Genomic DNA, 24,324 nt, shown 5'->3' with positions numbered 1-24,324 from the left:
TGGGACATTTTGATGAATGCAGATTTATCTATTGAGGAATTACTAAGCAATCCCGGCAAAGCAAAGCTTAAATTATATGGGTACAATTGGATATGCACAGAAGAGAACTGTACCAAATATGTTGATTTTGATCTGTCAGTGTTTGGTCATAAAAAGCTCTGAAATATGGCTGACTATTTAGCGTGATGTCCGTCACCATATATTCGTAGTCAATATCTTAGACTAAGACAGTATTTATGGCCCACGAACAAAATTCTTGCCAGACGAGGCATTATATCTAAAGCTTTGAATTTTTGCCGAATGTCTAAAGACATGCTACAAAAAGAAACCTTACAGCATCTGGTAATAGCTTGTCCTGCGCTAGTGGCAGAACGGGAAGTGGTTATTAAGAATGTTATAGAGAAACGTTGTCCTCTTATTGTCAATGAATTATGGTATGCTCTGGTTTCATCACCTAGAATAGCCGTTAAGATTGCCCTTGTACCATTTTTGGATATTGTAGTGCTCAACATCTCGACACAGGTCTGAATGCCATAAACCATTCAGACAAAATATTAACAACAAAGCAATGATGTGATCAAAGTCTATTTACCATTGTGCTAGGATCCATCCACTTTTATTATACTGTATTTTGAACTCATTCATTGAGCATTTTCTAATGTTGAGATGTTTACTTTAAATATTTATGTGAAAAATGTAATGATATTGAATGATTTTATGATTATGTATGATACTTGAAAGGTTGATAAAATCAGCCAAAAAAACCCAAAAAGAAGTCATGGCACTGTTATATTGGTAGCTGTAGATCTTCGATTCCCACATGTGGAAGTGCACTGGCATGGAGTACGTGGAATGAAGTGCTTGGACTTGTTACCTCTCTGTGCTACTTTGGAAGCAGAGCAACATCCAGACATAATTGTAATTCATTGTGGAGGGAAAAGTTTAGGACATGTGCCTGGAATTTATTTGCAATTTGCAATGAAAGAAGGACTTGGGAAAGTCATGGCCATGTTTCCAAATTCTCAAGTAATTTTTTCACGGATTGCGCAGAGACAAATGTGGCTTCGTTCTTCTTCGTTTAGTCCACAAATGGAGAAAGCAAGGCGCAATGTCAATAAGGCTGTTTGTGCCTTTCTAAGAGATTTTGGCATGTCCTCTTTTCACAATGAAAATATTATGTTTCATAGTACATACATTTTTCGCAGAGATGGAGTCCATTTTACTTATGCTGGCAATCAGATTTTTGTGAGAAATGTACACAATCATTGCAAATTTTTTTGGAACTACAGCATCCATTTTGTAGTAAGTGTTGAGCATTTCAAATATTGCAAACACAAACAAACACCACCAAAAGGCTCTTTTCAGAGCCACCACTTCCTCCCAGACAAAACTGCAATGGTTATGATAGGGCAGCACCCCAAAATTTTAGATGTTCGCGGACTGTCCGTGGACTTCTAAAAAATACACAGGGCCCTGCTTCATTTATTTTCACTTCTATTTTTAAACTGTGAAAGACGGCTCTGAAAAGAGCCTTTTTTAAATTGTTGTTGTTTTATATTTTTTTGGTTTTTTATAGATGACACACTAGGAGAGGAGGGAAAAGGAGGGTAAGGGGCGGACACCAACCACAGGGATAAGAAAAGGCGGATGGAGAGAGGAAGATGTAGAGTGGATTTTTTACTTGGGTAGTGAGCAGATCTTCTCATGCTCTGAGACCAGAACCTCAATAGCACTTTGAAGTCTCTCCCCCCTGCACAGTACTGCGTCGCAGTACATACATAGAACTGTAACCCTCGAAAGGTAAGGGTCATCAGTATTGCGTATGGCCTGTGAGGCAGTTTGAGGAATATGCTGTCCCACAGGAGTATTCCTTGTGGTGACAGGATTGGAAATGGAGAATGAAGTAGAGGAAGTCAACCTACTACGCTCCTCGCAAGGTACAACCTTGCGAATGGCCCCAGTGTGGAATAACTTTGGTGTCGCTTCATGGTAGTTGTCCCAAAGCTGTATGAACCAGCCCTCCCACGATTGAGTACCATTTTGCACTCTTTGCAGGTGACTCGGTTCGCAGGCGTTTTAGGAACATTACCATGAATGGTAAATAACCGCCACACCCAAGACTCACACGATTGCTGGTAGTAGGGAGTTCCTCTACCTCATTCTCGTCATCCTCTACATCTTCCTCTGCATCCTCACTCCTGTTCCCCTCTTCAGGCCCTTGGGGAGGTGGTGGGGTGGAGGAGGTGGGGGTGGTGCTGAGGCAGATGTAGCACCAGGTGGCATTACTGCAGCCATGGATGCCATCAGGTTTCAGATGAAAATCTGGAAAGTTGGCAGGAAAATGCACTGTGTTCTGTAAGATAGCCAGAAACACAATGAGAATGAGCTATAGGGTGTGGCCTTTTATAGGGGTGCTTGTGCGCGGTTCGCGGACATGCACGCTGTCCGCGGACAGATCGAACACCAACAAAAAGGTTCAAAAAGTCCCAAAAAGTATGTAGAAACTCAGGATTACTATGTGGGACTTGTGCTATGGTGAGTTATTATTGAAAAATATTGTGGATTGCTTGAAAAGGTAGTTTTAAATTGTTCGAGGACACAAACAGTGTTCACAGTCAGAACACACGCTCAGTGTGGGTGCGGTCATATGATAGCTTTGTGAACATGTCCGCGAAGGGAGCGGGTGTCCGCAGGACATCAAATGCACTGAAACTGTTTTGCGCATGTGCGTTGGTGTTCTACGGACACTGTTCGGGTCCTGAAACTAATTAAAAGTGTGTCACAAGTGAAACAAACAGTTACGGACAGGCGTTTGTTCTTAGAACAGTTTCAACTCGCTTGCGAACAATACGGACAGGCATAGGATCCTCAGGACACCCCATTTTGTTTATTTGCGAACATGCTGGGACACTTGATGTGTTCTTAGAACAGTTTTAACATGCTTACGAACAGCACAAACAGGTCTAGCATCCTGAGGACACCCTGATTTTGTTTATTTACGAATATTTTAGGACATTGTGTGTGTTCTTAGGACAGTTTCAGCTTGCATCTGAACAATACGGACAGGTATACTGTCCTTAGGACACCCCCATTTTGTTTATTTATGAACATTTCAGGATACTGCCTGTGTTCTTAGAACAGTTTCAACTCGCCTGCGAAGAATACGGACAGATCTAGCGTCCTCAGGACACCCCCATTTTGTTTATTTACGAACATTTCAGGACACCGCGTTTGTTCTTAGGACAGTTTCAGTTTGCCTCTGAACAATATGGACAGGCATAGCGTCCTCAGGACACACCCATTTTGGTTATTTACGAACATTTCAGGACACCGCTTGTGTTCCTAGAACAGTTTCAACTCGCCTGCGAACAATACGAACAGGTCTAGCGTCCTCAGGACACCCCCATTTTGTTTATTGACGAACATTTCAGGACACCGTGTGTGTTCTTGGAACGGTTTCAGCTTGCCTCCGAACAATACGGACAGGTATACCGTCCTTAGGACACCCCCATTTAGTTTATTTACGAACATTTCAGGATACTGTATGTGTTCTTAGAACAGTTTCAACTCGCCTGCGATCAATACGGACAGGTCTAGCGTCCTCAGGACACCTCCATTTTGTTTATTGACGAAACATTTCAGGACACTGCATGTGGTAGTTTGATTGCGGACATCCCGAAGACCAGCTGTTATCTTAGAACAGTTTCAACTTGCATGCGAACATTACAGACCGATATAGTGTCCTTAGGACGCTCCCATTTTTGTTTCTTTACGGACATTGCGGACACCCGCGCTGTCCGCGGACACATGAACTGCTTTTTAAAAAAAGACAAGAAATAATTTACGACACAATATAATAATTTTACTTTATTTTATATGGATGTTAAATTTATGACAGAGAAGGTGAGGCAGAAACTGAAACAAAAACAGGAGATTTGGGGGGTTTCAATAGGATTTATATGAGGTGAAGAAGGTATAGACGTCTCATCAAAATGTTTTGGTTCATGGAGAGGGTTTGGGGATAATTGACTGGGAAATGGTGAGGGGGCAGGTACATGTGGGACAATGGTATGTAGTTGTTTGTTTCAAGTGATCCTACACAAAGTTTTTTAAATTGTTAAAATTTGCCATGAGAAGGTCAATTTTTTCTTCTATGTGCTGGAGAGTCTGATCCAATACTTCTTTTTTTTAGTATTTTAAATTTTTGTATGGTCTGTAAAAAAAAAGTATATGTTAAATGTATATAAAATAATATTTATTAATTGGTTTATATAGTAAAGTGTCTACCATTAGGTTCACTATCTTCAGACATTTCCTCACGTGGGAAATGCTCCTCTAGCCACTCCAGAGTACTAGCCATTTCTGTGAGAAAAAAACATAATATCACTTTTTTTTTGTATCTAATACAAAATGTTTACAAATATATGAGTAAAATGCAGTACACTTACTAGCTTCTGGTAAGGTGTGTTCTTATTGGTCTGTAGATCTGCTGTTGCTCTTAGTTGTGGAGTTTCTGTGAGGTAATCATGTTGGAAGACTATCTTTCTTCTTTTGGTATATTCCATTTTAGAACATATTGTATTTAAATGAATGGTTAATGTGTTATATATATTGGTTACACTTCTTATTTTTTACTATATATGATGTGATTGTGTGCTGGTTTGTGAATTTGTAAAATGTTCATATGTTATGATATAACAATTAAACATACCCCTCAGACTTTTTGGGTAGTGGTGCTGTTGTCAGCATATGTCCACGGACATTAGAAGAGTTTGCGGACATCAAATTCAGTAGAGAGGGTTCAGTATGTTCTACGTTACATGTACATAAAGTCAGAGATATTATTGTTAAGTTGCGCTCCTAAAAACCTATTAAATTCAGTAAAAAAACGTTGTTAAAGGGACATTATGGTTAAGTTGCGCTACTAAAAACCTATGAAATTCAGTGAAAAAACTTTGTTAAAGGAACGTTATGGTTCCAAGTAAAACCGAAAACCCCCTGAAATTCACCAGTTATGGTAAGCTAAGCAACCATAACTCGCACCACCACTGTGCACTGCTAAGACTAACACCCACGACATCAAAGATGACATCAAAGATAACTTCACCCCCCTGAACAAATCCTTATGAAACTTTGCAAAGGAAGTATATGGCCCTGTCAGATTGATCCTGTGAGGTTCGGTGTGATTTCGTGAATGGGGGGCATGTTATCCCAAATTTGAGGAAGGAGTGGTGGCCTGGTCCCAAAAGCGTTCTTTTGTAAATTTGGTGTAGATCCATCCAGCTGTTTTTTTTAAACATCCAAAAAGTAGGAAAAAACGAATTAGTGATATCTGGGTTCGGTCTGCGGACTCACTCGCTTGTTCGGTCTGCCGACAGGCTTCTGGTTTGTTCCAGGGGGGGTGTGAGGTCTGTGGACATTGGCTATGCCCATTGGTTGAATGGTGAAGAGTATGAGGTGCATCATATTTTTGGAAACGCCCACCACCGACAACTGTATGCTGAACGCAGCCAGGTTGGTGGGATGACAGCCTGGAAAACACATTTTGTGTCATTTGGTGGTGGAAAGAGGGGCTATAAAAGGTGGAGGAGTGGAAAACAATGTTATGGGGCTATTTTGTAGATTAAAAAAGGCCAGTCAGGTGTCGTAGCTGTTCACAGACACTGCAGTAGTTCACGGACAGCGCCATGAACGGACGGCTTGGAAAAGACATTTGAGGTTATTTGATGACTGGAAGAGGGCATAGAAATGGTGGGGAAGAGGAATGAAGGTAATGTGGAGCTGTATTTATAGATGAAAAATGGTTTTGGAAATGCTGCCAAGTCCGCAGCAAATTTTGGTGTCCGTGGATATTATTTCAATTGCAGGGGGGTCAGGGTGAGTTTTATTAGTTGACGCTGTATGGTACATACTTTTTATATAGTTAATTCTATTGTTGTGGTTGAGGCCAGTGGCCATATTCTGGGGGGGCATGGCTGCAGGCCATGGCCCCAAGAATATGTGCACTGGGCACAGCCACCACAGCAGTAATATGTGTATAATACTTATAGGTTATGTAATAGAATAGGAATATGGCCAGAATTTCTTTAGCATCAGTACAGTACAGTAATTGTAGGTAATTTAGTGGGAGTACAACATTTTTGTAATATATAGGAATTATGTAATTGTACTGTATATGGTACTTAGGATTGTAGTACAATTGAGGATAGTTGCTGTGGTTACTTAGTGTTCAGCGTTATGAAGCTGCAATCTCGGGTTTATTTTCTGTGGGAAAAAAAACAGTACAATTGGTTAAGCAGTATAGTTCAAAAACTGTAGTTGTATACATATTTAAAATCGACACCTTCTTTATGGTCGAAGGAGTTTTCTTCCAACAACTGCACAGAACCAGCATGGGTGCAACCTTCGCCCCAGATCTGGCCAACCTCTTTATGGATGATTTGGAAAACAGGACGGTGCAGTGATCGATCTTGAGTCCATTGAATCCAATTTCTCTTTGCAAAACAGATCTGAAAAATTATCATGCTCACCTGACCTGTTCCCTGACATTAGTCAAGTCGCTTCAACTTTGGCTGTGTCAGACTGTGCTCCCACGCCTTGTAAACGAGAATGCTTCTCTGCTCCAGCCACACTCGATTGCTCTAATAAACTTTTTGAAATCACGTTAAATGCTCTGAACATGACAATAAACACTTTAGTCAAATGATTTGAGTCTATTGATGTTAAAATGGGGCAACAGGCTTTGCAACTAGCCCATATTGTGGCTTGGCAAAAGGACCATGAACCGTGTAGTGGAGAGTAGTCTGGATTGGACCCATTGGACTCAGGACTCGGTCGCCCGTCAACCGTCCCCTGTTTATCTGTTCCATCTACTAAATATTTCATGCAGACTAAGCCGCTCATGAAGTCCATTGCTGTTCAGGTAGATTATGTACACTCTTTACCAACAATTGTCAATATCATTACAATAGCGAACAAAAAATCAGACACATTGACATCATTGCAAGTTCCATCTCTACTAACCTCAGCAGCTAAACGAGCTTATACCATCTTTTCAAACGAAAGTGGTAATATACCTAAGACACAGCTTTCGAAGACTTTAAAAGATACCTCAAAAGCAAAAAAACTAAGAACATGAAAGCTGTTAAAATTGTAACTAGTTCTGCATCGAAACAATTTTTTAAAACTGTGAAGCTGCCTCAAAAGGGACTAACAATGGAATTGAATGTAGTGTCAAAAAAAATATTCATCCTTTGACATTGCTCTCAAAAATAAGAATATGGCTGACTCTAATGTCAGCATACCAGCATATGCCCCTTTGGAGGACCTAATCGAGGCTGCTAATGGTCTACAACGAAAGTCTAATTCACTGCCTGTACACTCAGACCATGTAGACCGAGTCTCAGTGAATACTGAGGCAGAATATTCTGCGCTTGATGAGCGTCGGCGAAAGATCTGTAAAGAAGTGGATGCCTACATGGCAGGACTCAGGCCACCGGTACCCCTTAACCTTCCAGTGTTACCCGTGATCCATGTTTCTATTCCGAGCAAATCAATAAATCCTATAGATGAGTATCAAAATGCACTTCAAGCCCTGAGTGTATTATCAGTGAGGACCAAGAATGCACAGGAAATGTCATCGAAAACTGCACATGTAGACACTCCGAGGAGTAATCCTAACCCCTCTGGTGTTGGTACCACTGTAAGTGAGAGTAACACCATTTCAAACACCATGTTGACTTTTAGTATGTCCAAAGATCAAATGTCCTCCTTCTCTATTATCCTTGATAAAGTTACTACACACAGGTACCACAATGCAGGTCCGTCTCACTCTTAATGGATTGCTATTTGCAACTTTTGGCACTAGCCGGGGCTTAAAACAGGGCTGCATTTTGGCCTCTACACTTTTTAATTTATTTATCCTAGATATGGGAAGGAAATTTGTAAAGGCCGTATCAGATTCACCCAAACTAGGTCATCAAAGGATGGCTTGGTTGCTATACGCAGCTGATCTGGTTTTGATATCTAAAACACTGCTGGGGCTCCAAAACCTGTTGATTAAACTCAAAGAATATGCTAAGGCTAACAATGTGCTCATCAACACTGAGAAAACCCAAATTGTCATCTGTGGGAATAATGTGGGGAATTTATCACAAAATTATATGTGAACCCTTCAAAAATCTAAACTTTTAGTGGTTCACCACTATAAATATCTAGGAGTCATGTTTAGTGGCTCTGCCAGATGTACTATGTTTCAAACAAGTGTTGACTCCAAATTTCAAAATCTTATCTCACAGGCCAAGATTCTAGTATACAAGTATGGGGAATTTTCGTATTCACATATTTTGGGCTTTTTCCAACAAAAAGTAGACCCAGTTGTCACTTATGGCTCAGAAGCAATGTTGCCTTGGGAACGTACAAATTGGGAGGCCCGTCAGGCCTGTTTCTGGAGGACAGTGTTGAAACTTCAAAATTGTGTCCCAATGGCCTTAATCATGTTTGAATTAGCTTCTTTGTCACTGTATATACATGTTGCATGTGTTGCTTTTTTAGGAAATGCCTGTTGAGCACCGATATAAACAATGTATTGAGCATGGTGCCCCATCATCTGTTAACCTCAACAGACAAATTCCCGTCTCTTAGGAGGGACTTTTTTTTTTTTGGGACATTTTGATGAATGCAGATTTATCTATTGAGGAATTACTAAGCAATCCCGGCAAAGCAAAGCTTAAATTATATGGGTACAATTGGATATGCACAGAAGAGAACTGTACCAAATATGTTGATTTTGATCTGTAAGTGTTTGGTCATAAAAAGCTCTGAAATATGGCTGACTATTTAGCGTGATGTCCGTCACCATATATTCGTAGTCAATATCTTAGACTAAGACAGTATTTATGGCCCACGAACAAAATTCTTGCCAGACGAGGCATTATATCTAAAGCTTTGAATTTTTGCCGAATGTGTAAAGACATGCTACAAAAAGAAACCTTACAACATCTGGTAATAGCTTGTCCTGCGCTAGTGGCAGAACGGGAAGTGGTTATTAAGAATGTTATAGAGAAACGTTGTCCTCTTATTGTCAATGAATTATGGTATGCTCTGGTTTCATCACCTAGAATAGCCGTTAAGATTGCCCTTGTACCATTTTTGGATATTGTAGTGCTCAACATCTCGACACAGGTCTGAATGCCATAAACCATTCAGACAAAATAGTAACAACAAAGCAATGATGTGATCAAAGTCTATTTACCATTGTGCTAGGATCAATCCACTTTTATTATACTGTATTTTGAACTCATTTATTGAGCATTTTCTAATGTTGAGATGTTTACTTTAAATATTTATGTGAAAAATGTAATGATATTGAATGATTTTATGATTATGTATGATACTTGAAAGGTTGATAAAATCAGCCAAAAAAAACCAAAAAGAAGTCATGGCACTGTTATATTGGTAGCTGTAGATCTTGGATTCCCACATGTGGAAGTGCACTGGCATGGAGTACGTGGAATGAAGTGGTTGGACTTGTTACCTCTCTGTGCTACTTTGGAAGCAGAGCAACATCCAGACATAATTGTAATTCATTGTGGAGGGAAAAGTTTAGGACATGTGCCTGGAATTTATTTGCAATTTGCAATGAAAGAAGGACTTGGGAAAGTCATGGCCATGTTTCCAAATTCTCAAGTAATTTTTTCACGGATTGCGCAGAGACAAATGTGGCTTCGTTCTTCTTCATTTAGTCCACAAATGGAGAAAGCAAGGCGCAATGTCAATAAGGCTGTTTGTGCCTTTCTAAGAGATTTTGGCATGTCCTCTTTTCACAATGAAAATATTATGTTTCATAGTACATACATTTTTCGCAGAGATGGAGTCCATTTTACTTATGCTGGCAATCAGATTTTTGTGAGAAATGTACACAATCATTGCAAATTTTTTTGGAACTACAGCATCCATTTTGTAGTAAGTGTTGAGCATTTCAAATATTGCAAACACAAACAAACACCACCAAAAGGCTCTTTTCAGAGCCACCACTTCCTCCCAGACAAAACTGCAATGGTTATGATAGGGCAGCACCCCAAAATTTTAGATGTTCGCGGACTGTCCGTGGACTTCTAAAAAATACACAGGGCCCTGCTTCATTTATTTTCACTTCTATTTTTAAACTGTGAAAGACGGCTCTGAAAAGAGCCTTTTTTAAATTGTTGTTGTTTTATATTTTTTTGGTTTTTTATAGATGACACACTAGGAGAGGAGGGAAAAGGAGGGTAAGGGGCGGACACCAACCACAGGGATAAGAAAAGGCGGATGGAGAGAGGAAGATGTAGAGTGGATTTTTTACTTGGGTAGTGAGCAGATCTTCTCATGCTCTGAGACCAGAACCTCAATAGCACTTTGAAGTCTCTCCCCCCTGCACAGTACTGCGTCGCAGTACATACATAGAACTGTAACCCTCGAAAGGTAAGGGTCATCAGTATTGCGTATGGCCTGTGAGGCAGTTTGAGGAATATGCTGTCCCACAGGAGTATTCCTTGTGGTGACAGGATTGGAAATGGAGAATGAAGTAGAGGAAGTCAACCTACTACGCTCCTCGCAAGGTACAACCTTGCGAATGGCCCCAGTGTGGAATAACTTTGGTGTCGCTTCATGGTAGTTGTCCCAAAGCTGTATGAACCAGCCCTCCCACGATTGAGTACCATTTTGCACTCTTTGCAGGTGACTCGGTTCGCAGGCGTTTTAGGAACATTACCATGAATGGTAAATAACCGCCACACCCAAGACTCACACGATTGCTGGTAGTAGGGAGTTCCTCTACCTCATTCTCGTCATCCTCTACATCTTCCTCTGCATCCTCACTCCTGTTCCCCTCTTCAGGCCCTTGGGGAGGTGGTGGGGTGGAGGAGGTGGGGGTGGTGCTGAGGCAGATGTAGCACCAGGTGGCGTTACTGCAGCCATGGATGCCATCAGGTTTCAGATGAAAATCTGGAAAGTTGGCAGGAAAATGCACTGTGTTCTGTAAGATAGCCAGAAACACAATGAGAATGAGCTATAGGGTGTGGCCTTTTATAGGGGTGCTTGTGCGCGGTTCGCGGACATGCACGCTGTCCGCGGACAGATCGAACACCAACAAAAAGGTTCAAAAAGTCCCAAAAAGTATGTAGAAACTCAGGATTACTATGTGGGACTTGTGCTATGGTGAGTTATTATTGAAAAATATTGTGGATTGCTTGAAAAGGTAGTTTTAAATTGTTCGAGGACACAAACAGTGTTCACAGTCAGAACACACGCTCAGTGTGGGTGCGGTCATATGATAGCTTTGTGAACATGTCCGCGAAGGGAGCGGGTGTCCGCAGGACATCAAATGCACTGAAACTGTTTTGCGCATGTGCGTTGGTGTTCTACGGACACTGTTCGGGTCCTGAAACTAATTAAAAGTGTGTCACAAGTGAAACAAACAGTTACGGACAGGCGTTTGTTCTTAGAACAGTTTCAACTCGCTTGCGAACAATACGGACAGGCATAGGATCCTCAGGACACCCCATTTTGTTTATTTGCGAACATGCTGGGACACTTGATGTGTTCTTAGAACAGTTTGAACATGCTTACGAACAGCACAAACAGGTCTAGCATCCTGAGGACACCCTGATTTTGTTTATTTACGAATATTTTAGGACATTGTGTGTGTTCTTAGGACAGTTTCAGCTTGCATCTGAACAATACGGACAGGTATACTGTCCTTAGGACACCCCCATTTTGTTTATTTATGAACATTTCAGGATACTGCCTGTGTTCTTAGAACAGTTTCAACTCGCCTGCGAAGAATACGGACAGATCTAGCGTCCTCAGGACACCCCCATTTTGTTTATTTACGAACATTTCAGGACACCGCGTTTGTTCTTAGGACAGTTTCAGTTTGCCTCTGAACAATATGGACAGGCATAGCGTCCTCAGGACACACCCATTTTGGTTATTTACGAACATTTCAGGACACCGCTTGTGTTCCTAGAACAGTTTCAACTCGCCTGCGAACAATACGAACAGGTCTAGCGTCCTCAGGACACCCCCATTTTGTTTATTGACGAACATTTCAGGACACCGTGTGTGTTCTTGGAACAGTTTCAGCTTGCCTCCGAACAATACGGACAGGTATACCGTCCTTAGGACACCCCCATTTAGTTTATTTACGAACATTTCAGGATACTGTATGTGTTCTTAGAACAGTTTCAACTCGCCTGCGATCAATACGGACAGGTCTAGCGTCCTCAGGACACCTCCATTTTGTTTATTGACGAAACATTTCAGGACACTGCATGTGGTAGTTTGATTGCGGACATCCCGAAGACCAGCTGTTATCTTAGAACAGTTTCAACTTGCATGCGAACATTACAGACCGATATAGTGTCCTTAGGACACTCCCATTTTTGTTTCTTTACGGACATTGCGGACACCTGCGCTGTCCGCGGACACATGAACTGCTTTTTAAAAAAAGACAAGAAATAATTTACGACACAATATAATAATTTTACTTTATTTTATATGGATGTTAAATTTATGACAGAGAAGGTGAGGCAGAAACTGAAACAAAAACAGGAGATTTGGGGGGTTTCAATAGGATTTATATGAGGTGAAGAAGGTATAGACGTCTCATCAAAATGTTTTGGTTCATGGAGAGGGTTTGGGGATAATTGACTGGGAAATGGTGAGGGGGCAGGTACATGTGGGACAATGGTATGTAGTTGTTTGTTTCAAGTGATCCTACACAAAGTTTTTTAAATTGTTAAAATTTGCCATGAGAAGGTCAATTTTTTCTTCTATGTGCTGGAGAGTCTGATCCAATACTTCTTTTTTTTAGTATTTTAAATTTTTGTATGGTCTGTAAAAAAAAAGTATATGTTAAATGTAGATAAAATAATATTTATTAATTGGTTTATATAGTAAAGTGTCTACCATTAGGTTCACTATCTTCAGACATTTCCTCACGTGGGAAATGCTCCTCTAGCCACTCCAGAGTACTAGCCATTTCTGTGAGAAAAAAACATAATATCACTTTTTTTTTGTATCTAATACAAAATGTTTACAAATATATGAGTAAAATGCAGTACACTTACTAGCTTCTGGTAAGGTGTGTTCTTATTGGTCTGTAGATCTGCTGTTGCTCTTAGTTGTGGAGTTTCTGTGAGGTAATCATGTTGGAAGACTATCTTTCTTCTTTTGGTATATTCCATTTTAGAACATATTGTATTTAAATGAATGGTTAATGTGTTATATATATTGGTTACACTTCTTATTTATTACTATATATGATGTGATTGTGTGCTGGTTTGTGAATTTGTAAAATGTTCATATGTTATGATATAACAATTAAACATACCCCTCAGACTTTTTGGGTAGTGGTGCTGTTGTCAGCATATGTCCACGGACATTAGAAGAGTTTGCGGACATCAAATTCAGTAGAGAGGGTTCAGTATGTTCTACGTTACATGTACATAAAGTCAGAGATATTATTGTTAAGTTGCGCTCCTAAAAACCTATTAAATTCAGTAAAAAAACGTTGTTAAAGGGACATTATGGTTAAGTTGCGCTACTAAAAACCTATGAAATTCAGTGAAAAAACTTTGTTAAAGGAACGTTATGGTTCCAAGTAAAACCGAAAACCCCCTGAAATTCACCAGTTATGGTAAGCTAAGCAACCATAACTCGCACCACCACTGTGCACTGCTAAGACTAACACCCACGACATCAAAGATGACATCAAAGATAACTTCACCCCCCTGAACAAATCCTTATGAAACTTTGCAAAGGAAGTATATGGCCCTGTCAGATTGATCCTGTGAGGTTCGGTGTGATTTCGTGAATGGGGGGCATGTTATCCCAAATTTGAGGAAGGAGTGGTGGCCTGGTCCCAAAAGCGTTCTTTTGTAAATTTGGTGTAGATCCATCCAGCTGTTTTTTTTAAACATCCAAAAAGTAGGAAAAAACGAATTAGTGATATCTGGGTTCGGTCTGCGGACTCACTCGCTTGTTCGGTCTGCCGACAGGCTTCTGGTTTGTTCCAGGGGGGGGGTGTGAGGTCTGTGGACATTGGCTATGCCCATTGGTTGAATGGTGAAGAGTATGAGGTGCATCATATTTTTGGAAACGCCCACCACCGACAACTGTATGCTGAACGCAGCCAGGTTGGTGGGATGACAGCCTGGAAAACACATTTTGTGTCATTTGGTGGTGGAAAGAGGGGCTATAAAAGGTGGAGGAGTGGAAAACAATGTTATGGGGCTATTTTGTAGATTAAAAAAGGCCAGTCAGGTGTCGTAGCTGTTCACAGACACTGCAGTAGTTCACGGACAGCGCCATGAACGGACGGCTTGGAAAAGACATTTGAGGTTATTTGATGACTGGAAGAGGGCATAGAAATGGTGGGGAAGAGGAATGAAGGTAATGTGGAGCTGTATTTATAGATGAAAAATGGTTTTGGAAATGCTGCCAAGTCCGCAGCAAATTTTGGTGTCCGTGGATATTATTTCAATTGCAGGGGGGTCAGGGTGAGTTTTATTAGTTGACGCTGTATGGTACATACTTTTTATATAGTTAATTCTATTGTTGTGGTTGAGGCCAGTGGCCATATTCTGGGGGGGCATGGCTGCAGGCCATGGCCCCAAGAATATGTGCACTGGGCACAGCCACCACAGCAGTAATATGTGTATAATACTTATAGGTTATGTAATAGAATAGGAATATGGCCAGAATTTCTTTAGCATCAGTACAGTACAGTAATTGTAGGTAATTTAGTGGGAGTACAACATTTTTGTAATATATAGGAATTATGTAATTGTACTGTATATGGTACTTAGGATTGTAGTACAATTGAGGATAGTTGCTGTGGTTACTTAGTGTTCAGCGTTATGAAGCTGCAATCTCGGGTTTATTTTCTGTGGGAAAAAAAACAGTACAATTGGTTAAGCAGTATAGTTCAAAAACTGTAGTTGTATACATATTTAAAATCGACACCTTCTTTATGGTCGAAGGAGTTTTCTTCCAACAACTGCACAGAACCAGCATGGGTGCAACCTTCGCCCCAGATCTGGCCAACCTCTTTATGGATGATTTGGAAAACAGGACGGTGCAGTGATCGATCTTGAGTCCATTGAATCCAATTTCTCTTTGCAAAACAGATCTGAAAAATTATCATGCTCACCTGACCTGTTCCCTGACATTAGTCAAGTCGCTTCAACTTTGGCTGTGTCAGACTGTGCTCCCACGCCTTGTAAACGAGAATGCTTCTCTGCTCCAGCCACACTCGATTGCTCTAATAAACTTTTGAAATCACGTTAAATGCTCTGAACATGACAATAAACACTTTAGTCAAATGATTTGAGTCTATTGATGTTAAAATGGGGCAACAGGCTTTGCAACTAGCCCATATTGTGGCTTGGCAAAAGGACCATGAACCGTGTAGTGGAGAGTAGTCTGGATTGGACCCATTGGACTCAGGACTCGGTCGCCCGTCAACCGTCCCCTGTTTATCTGTTCCATCTACTAAATATTTCATGCAGACTAAGCCGCTCATGAAGTCCATTGCTGTTCAGGTAGATTATGTACACTCTTTACCAACAATTGTCAATATCATTACAATAGCGAACAAAAAATCAGACACATTGACATCATTGCAAGTTCCATCTCTACTAACCTCAGCAGCTAAACGAGCTTATACCATCTTTTCAAACGAAAGTGGTAATATACCTAAGACACAGCTTTCGAAGACTTTAAAAGATACCTCAAAAGCAAAAAAACTAAGAACATGAAAGCTGTTAAAATTGTAACTAGTTCTGCATCGAAACAATTTTTTAAAACTGTGAAGCTGCCTCAAAAGGGACTAACAATGGAATTGAATGTAGTGTCAAAAAAAATATTCATCCTTTGACATTGCTCTCAAAAATAAGAATATGGCTGACTCTAATGTCAGCATACCAGCATATGCCCCTTTGGAGGACCTAATCGAGGCTGCTAATGGTCTACAACGAAAGTCTAATTCACTGCCTGTACACTCAGACCATGTAGACCGAGTCTCAGTGAATACTGAGGCAGAATATTCTGCGCTTGATGAGCGTCGGCGAAAGATCTGTAAAGAAGTGGATGCCTACATGGCAGGACTCAGGCCACCGGTACCCCTTAACCTTCCAGTGTTACCCGTGATCCATGTTTCTATTCCGAGCAAATCAATAAATCCTATAGATGAGTATCAAAATGCACTTCAAGCCCTGAGTGTATTATCAGTGAGGACCAAGAATGCACAGGAAATGTCATCGAAAACTGCACATGTAGACACTCCGAGGAGTAATCCTAACCCCTCTGGTGTTGGTACCACTGTAAGTGAGAGTAACACCATTTCAAACACCATGTTGACTTTTAGTATGTCCAAAGATCAAATGTCCTCCTTCTCTATTATCCTTGATAAAGTTACTACACACAGGTACCACAATGCAGGTCCGTCTCACTCTTAATGGATTGCTATTTGCAACTTTTGGCACTAGCCGGGGCTTAAAACAGGGCTGCATTTTGGCCTCTACACTTTTTAATTTATTTATCCTAGATATGGGAAGGAAATTTGTAAAGGCCGTATCAGATTCACCCAAACTAGGTCATCAAAGGATGGCTTGGTTGCTATACGCAGCTGATCTGGTTTTGATATCTAAAACACTGCTGGGGCTACAAAACCTGTTGATTAAACTCAAAGAATATGCTAAGGCTAACAATGTGCTCATCAACACTGAGAAAACCCAAATTGTCATCTGTGGGAATAATGTGGGGAATTTATCACAAAATTATATGTGAACCCTTCAAAAATCTAAACTTTTAGTGGTTCACCACTATAAATATCTAGGAGTCATGTTTAGTGGCTCTGCCAGATGTACTATGTTTCAAACAAGTGTTGACTCCAAATTTCAAAATCTTATCTCACAGGCCAAGATTCTAGTATACAAGTATGGGGAATTTTCGTATTCACATATTTTGGGCTTTTTCCAACAAAAAGTAGACCCAGTTGTCACTTAATGCTCAGAAGCAATGTTGCCTTGGGAACGTACAAATTGGGAGGCCCGTCAGGCCTGTTTCTGGAGGACAGTGTTGAAACTTCAAAATTGTGTCCCAATGGCCTTAATCATGTTTGAATTAGCTTCTTTGTCACTGTATATACATGTTGCATGTGTTGCTTTTTTAGGAAATGCCTGTTGAGCACCGATATAAACAATGTATTGAGCATGGTGCCCCATCATCTGTTAACCTCAACAGACAAATTCCCGTCTCTTAGGAGGGACTTTTTTTTTTTTGGGACATTTTGATGAATGCAGATTTATCTATTGAGGAATTACTAAGCAATCCCGGCAAAGCAAAGCTTAAATTATATGGGTACAATTGGATATGCACAGAAGAGAACTGTACCAAATATGTTGATTTTGATCTGTAAGTGTTTGGTCATAAAAAGCTCTGAAATATGGCTGACTATTTAGCGTGATGTCCGTCACCATATATTCGTAGTCAATATCTTAGACTAAGACAGTATTTATGGCCCACGAACAAAATTCTTGCCAGACGAGGCATTATATCTAAAGCTTTGAATTTTTGCCGAATGTGTAAAGACATGCTACAAAAAGAAACCTTACAACATCTGGTAATAGCTTGTCCTGCGCTAGTGGCAGAACGGGAAGTGGTTATTAAGAATGTTATAGAGAAACGTTGTCCTCTTATTGTCAATGAATTATGGTATGCTCTGGTTTCATCACCTAGAATAGCCGTTAAGATTGCCCTTGTACCATTTTTGGATATTGTAGTGCTCAACATCTCGACACAGGTCTGAATGCCATAAACCATTCAGACAAAATAGTAACAACAAAGCAATGATGTGATCAAAGTCTATTTACCATTGTGCTAGGATCAATCCACTTTTATTATACTGTATTTTGAACTCATTTATTGAGCATTTTCTAATGTTGAGATGTTTACTTTAAATATTTATGTGAAAAATGTAATGATATTGAATGATTTTATGATTATGTATGATACTTGAAAGGTTGATAAAATCAGCCAAAAAAAACCAAAAAGAAGTCATGGCACTGTTATATTGGTAGCTGTAGATCTTGGATTCCCACATGTGGAAGTGCACTGGCATGGAGTACGTGGAATGAAGTGGTTGGACTTGTTACCTCTCTGTGCTACTTTGGAAGCAGAGCAACATCCAGACATAATTGTAATTCATTGTGGAGGGAAAAGTTTAGGACATGTGCCTGGAATTTATTTGCAATTTGCAATGAAAGAAGGACTTGGGAAAGTCATGGCCATGTTTCCAAATTCTCAAGTAATTTTTTCACGGATTGCGCAGAGACAAATGTGGCTTCGTTCTTCTTCATTTAGTCCACAAATGGAGAAAGCAAGGCGCAATGTCAATAAGGCTGTTTTTGCCTTTCTAAGAGATTTTGGCATGTCCTCTTTTCACAATGAAAATATTATGTTTCATAGTACATACATTTTTCGCAGAGATGGAGTCCATTTTACTTATGCTGGCAATCAGATTTTTGTGAGAAATGTACACAATCATTGCAAATTTTTTTGGAATTACAGCATCCATTTTGTAGTAGGTGTTGAGCATTTCAAATATTGCAAACACAAACAAACACCACCAAAAGGCTCTTTTCAGAGCCACCACTTCCTCCCAGACAAAACTGCAATGGTTATGATAGGGCAGCACCCCAAAATTTTAGATGTTCGTGGACTGTCCGTGGACTTCTAAAAAATACACAGGGCCCTGCTTCATTTATTTTCACTTCTATTTTTAAACTGTGAAAGACGGCTCTGAAAAGAGCCTTTTTTTAAATTATTGTTGTTTTATATTTTTTTGGTTTTTTATAGATGACACACTAGGAGAGGAGGGAAAAGGAGGGTAAGGGGGGGACACCAACCACAGGGATGAGAAAAGGCGGATGGAGAGAGGAAGATGTAGAGTGGATTTTTTACTTGGGTAGTGAGCAGATCTTCTCATGCTCTGAGACCAGAACCTCAATAGCACTTTGAAGTCTCTCCCCCCTGCACAGTACTGCGTCGCAGTACATACATAGAACTCTAACCCTCGAAAGGTAAGGGTCATCAGTATTGCGTATGGACTGTGAGGCAGTTTGAGGAATATGCTGTCCCACAGGAGTATTCCTTGTGGTGACAGGATTGGAAATGGAGAATGAAGTAGAGGAAGTCAACCTACTACGCTCCTCGCAAGGTACAACCTTGCGAATGGCCCCAGTGTGGAATAACTTTGGTGTCGCTTCATGGTAGTTGTCCCAAAGCTGTATGAACCAGCCCTCCCACGATTGAGTACCATTTTGCACTCTTTGCAGGTGATTCGGTTCGCAGGAGTTTTAGGAACATTACCATGAATGGTAAATAACCGCCACACCCAAGACTCACACGATTGCTGGTAGTAGGGAGTTCCTCTACCTCATTCTCATCATCCTCTACATCTTCCTCTGCATCCTCACTCCTGTTCCCCTCTTCAGGCCCTTGGGGAGGTGATGGGGTGGAGGAGGTGGGGGTGGTGCTGAGGCAGATGTAGCACCAGGTGGCAGTACTGCAGCCATGGATGCCATCAAGTTTCAGATGAAAATCTGGAAAGTTGGCAGGAAAATGCACTGTGTTCTGTAAGATAGCCAGAAACACAATGAGAATGAGCTATAGGGTGTGGCCTTTTATAGGGGTGCTTGTGCGCGGTTCGCGGACATGCACACTGTCCGCGGACAGATCGAACACCAACAAAAAGGTTCAAAAAGTCCCAAAAAGTATGTAGAAACTCAGGATTACTATGTGGGACTTGTGCTATGGTGAGTTATTATTGAAAAATATTGTGGATTGCTTGAAAAGGTAGTTTTAAATTGTTCGAGGACACAAACAGTGTTCACAGTCAGAACACACGCTCAGTGTGGGTGCGGTCATATGATAGCTTTGTGAACATGTCCGCGAAGGGAGCGGGTGTCCGCAGGACATCAAATGCACTGAAACTGTTTTGCGCATGTGCGTTGGTGTTCTACGGACACTGTTCGGGTCCTGAAACTAATTAAAAGTGTGTCACAAGTGAAACAAACAGTTACGGACAGGCGTTTGTTCTTAGAACAGTTTCAACTCGCTTGCGAACAATACGGACAGGCATAGGATCCTCAGGACACCCCATTTTGTTTATTTGCGAACATGCTGGGACACTTGATGTGTTCTTAGAACAGTTTGAACATGCTTACGAACAGCACAAACAGGTCTAGCATCCTGAGGACACCCTGATTTTGTTTATTTACGAATATTTTAGGACATTGTGTGTGTTCTTAGGACAGTTTCAGCTTGCATCTGAACAATACGGACAGGTATACTGTCCTTAGGACACCCCCATTTTGTTTATTTATGAACATTTCAGGATACTGCCTGTGTTCTTAGAACAGTTTCAACTCGCCTGCGAAGAATACGGACAGATCTAGCGTCCTCAGGACACCCCCATTTTGTTTATTTACGAAAATTTCAGGACACCGCGTTTGTTCTTAGGACAGTTTCAGTTTGCCTCTGAACAATATGGACAGGCATAGCGTCCTCAGGACACACCCATTTTGGTTATTTACGAACATTTCAGGACACCGCTTGTGTTCCTAGAACAGTTTCAACTCGCCTGCGAACAATACGAACAGGTCTAGCGTCCTCAGGACACCCCCATTTTGTTTATTGACGAACATTTCAGGACACCGTGTGTGTTCTTGGAACAGTTTCAGCTTGCCTCCGAACAATACGGACAGGTATACCGTCCTTAGGACACCCCCATTTAGTTTATTTACGAACATTTCAGGATACTGTATGTGTTCTTAGAACAGTTTCAACTCGCCTGCGATCAATACGGACAGGTCTAGCGTCCTCAGGACACCTCCATTTTGTTTATTGACGAACATTTCAGGACACTGCATGTGGTACTTTGATTGCGGACATCCCGAAGACCAGCTGTTATCTTAGAACAGTTTCAACTTGCATGCGAACATTACAGACCGATATAGTGTCCTTAGGACGCTCCCATTTTTGTTTCTTTACGGACATTGCGGACACCCGCGCTGTCCGCGGACACATGAACTGCTTTTTAAAAAAAGACAAGAAATGAATTACGACACAATATAATAATTTTACTTTATTTTATATGGATGTTAAATTTATGACAGAGAAGGTGAGGCAGAAACTGAAACAAAAACAGGAGAATTGGGGGGTTTCAATAGGATTTATATGAGGTGAAGAAGGTATAGACGTCTCATCAAAATGTTTTGGTTCATGGAGAGGGTTTGGGGATAATTGACTGGGAAATGGTGAGGGGGCAGGTACATGTGGGACAATGGTATGTAGTTGTTTGTTTCAAGTGATCCTACACAAAGTTTTTTAAATTGTTAAAATTTGCCATGAGAAGGTCAATTTTTTCTTCTATGTGCTGGAGAGTCTGATCCAATACTTCTTTTTTTTAGTATTTTAAATTTTTGTATGGTCTGTAAAAAAAAAGTATATGTTAAATGTATATAAAATAATATTTATTAATTGGTTTATATAGTAAAGTGTCTACCATTAGGTTCACTATCTTCAGACATTTCCTCACGTGGGAAATGCTCCTCTAGCCACTCCAGAGTACTAGCCATTTCTGTGAGAAAAAAACATAATATCACTTTTTTTTTTGTATCTAATACAAAATGTTTACAAATATATGAGTAAAATGCAGTACACTTACTAGCTTCTGGTAAGGTGTGTTCTTACTGGTCTGTAGATCTGCTGTTGCTCTTAGTTGTGGAGTTTCTGTGAGGTAATCATGTTGGAAGACTATCTTTCTTCTTTTGGTATATTCCATTTTAGAACATATTGTATTTAAATGAATGGTTAATGTGTTATATATATTGGTTACACTTCTTATTTATTACTATATATAATGTGATTGTGTGCTGGTTTGTGAATTTGTAAAATGTTCATATGTTATGATATAACAATTAAACATACCCCTCAGACTTTTTGGGTAGTGGTGCTGTTGTCAGCATATGTCCACGGACATTAGAAGAGTTTGCGGACATCAAATTCAGTAGAGAGGGTTCAGTATGTTCTACGTTACATGTACATAAAGTCAGAGATATTATTGTTAAGTTGCGCTCCTAAAAACCTATTAAATTCAGTAAAAAAACGTTGTTAAAGGGACATTATGGTTAAGTTGCGCTACTAAAAACCTATGAAATTCAGTGAAAAAACTTTGTTAAAGGAACGTTATGGTTCCAAGTAAAACCGAAAACCCCCTGAAATTCACCAGTTATGGTAAGCTAAGCAACCATAACTCGCACCACCACTGTGCACTGCTAAGACTAACACCCACGACATCAAAGATGACATCAAAGATAACTTCACCCCCCTGAACAAATCCTTATGAAACTTTGCAAAGGAAGTATATGGCCCTGTCAGATTGATCCTGTGAGGTTTGGTGTGATTTCGTGAATGGGGGGCATGTTATCCCAAATTTGAGGAAGGAGTGGTGGCCTGGTCCCAAAAGCGTTCTTTTGTAAATTTGGTGTAGATCCATCCAGCTGTTTTTTTTAAACATCCAAAAAGTAGGAAAAAACGAATTAGTGATATCTGGGTTCGGTCTGCGGACTCACTTGCTTGTTCGGTCTGCCGACAGGCTTCTGGTTTGTTCCAGGGGGGGTGTGAGGTCTGTGGACATTGGCTATGCCCATTGGTTGAATGGTGAAGAGTATGAGGTGCATCATATTTTTGGAAACGCCCACCACCGACAACTGTATGCTGAACGCAGACAGGTTGGTGGGATGACAGCCTGGAAAACACATTCTGTGTCATTTGGTGGTGGAAAGAGGGGCTATAAAATGTGGAGGAGTGGAAAACAATGTTATGGGGCTATTTTGTAGATTAAAAAAGGCCAGTCAGGTGTCGTAGCTGTTCACAGACACTGCAGTAGTTCACGGACAGCGCCATGAACGGACGGCTTAGAAAAGACATTTGAGGTTATTTGATGACTGGAAGAGGGCATAGAAATGGTGGGGAAGAGGAATGAAGGTAATGTGGAGCTGTATTTATAGATGAAAAATGGTTTTGGAAATGCTGCCAAGTCCGCAGCAAATTTTGGTGTCCGTGGATATTATTTCAATTGCAGGGGGGTCAGGGTGAGTTTTATTAGTTGACGTTGTATGGTACATACTTTTTATATAGTTAATTCTATTGTTGTGGTTGAGGCCAGTGGCCATATTCTGGGGGGGCATGGCTGCAGGCCATGGCCCCAAGAATATGTGCACTGGGCACAGCCACCACAGCAGTAATATGTGTATAATACTTATAGGTTATGTAATAGAATAGGAATATGGCCAGAATTTCTTTAGCATCAGTACAGTACAGTAATTGTAGGTAATTTAGTGGGAGTACAACATTTTTGTAATATTTAGGAATTATGTAATTGTACTGTATATGGTACTTAGGATTGTAGTACAATTGAGGATAGTTGCTGTGGTTACTTAGTGTTCAGCGTTATGAAGCTGCAATCTCGGGTTTATTTTCTGTGGGAAAAAAAAACAGTACAATTGGTTAAGCAGTATAGTTCAAAAACTGTAGTTGTATACATATTTAAAATCAACACCTTCTTTATGGTCGAAGGAGTTTTCTTCCAACAACTGCACAGAACCAGCATGGGTGCAACCTTCGCCCCAGATCTGGCCAACCTCTTTATGGATGATTTGGAAAACAGGACGGTGCAGTGATCGATCTTGAGTCCATTGAATCCAATTTCTCTTTGCAAAACAGATCTGAAAAATTATCATGCTCACCTGACCTGTTCCCTGACATTAGTCAAGTCGCTTCAACTTTGGCTGTGTCAGACTGTGCTCCCACGCCTTGCAAACGAGAATGCTTCTCTGCTCCAGCCACACTTGATTGCTCTAATAAACTTTTTAAAATCACGTTAAATGCTCTGAACATGACAATAAACACTTTAGTCAAATGATTTGAGTCTATTGATGTTAAAATGGGGCAACAGGCTTTGCAACTAGCCCATATTGTGGCTTGGCAAAAGGACCATGAACCGTGTAGTGGAGCGTAGTCTGGATTGGACCCATTGGACTCAGGACTCGGTCGCCTGTCAACCGTCCCCTGTTTATCTGTTCCATCTACTAAATATTTCATGCAGACTAAGCCGCTCATGAAGTCCATTGCTGTTCAGGTAGATTATGTACACTCTTTACCAACAATTGTCAATATCATTACAATAGCGAACAAAAAATCAGACACATTGACATC

This window comes from Ambystoma mexicanum, chromosome 6q, assembly GCF_040938575.1.
Source record: "Ambystoma mexicanum isolate Mex_15411 chromosome 6q, UKY_AmexF1_1, whole genome shotgun sequence".
NCBI classification, from domain to species: domain Eukaryota; kingdom Metazoa; phylum Chordata; class Amphibia; order Caudata; family Ambystomatidae; genus Ambystoma; species Ambystoma mexicanum.
Note: the sequence above shows the minus strand (reverse complement) of the source record.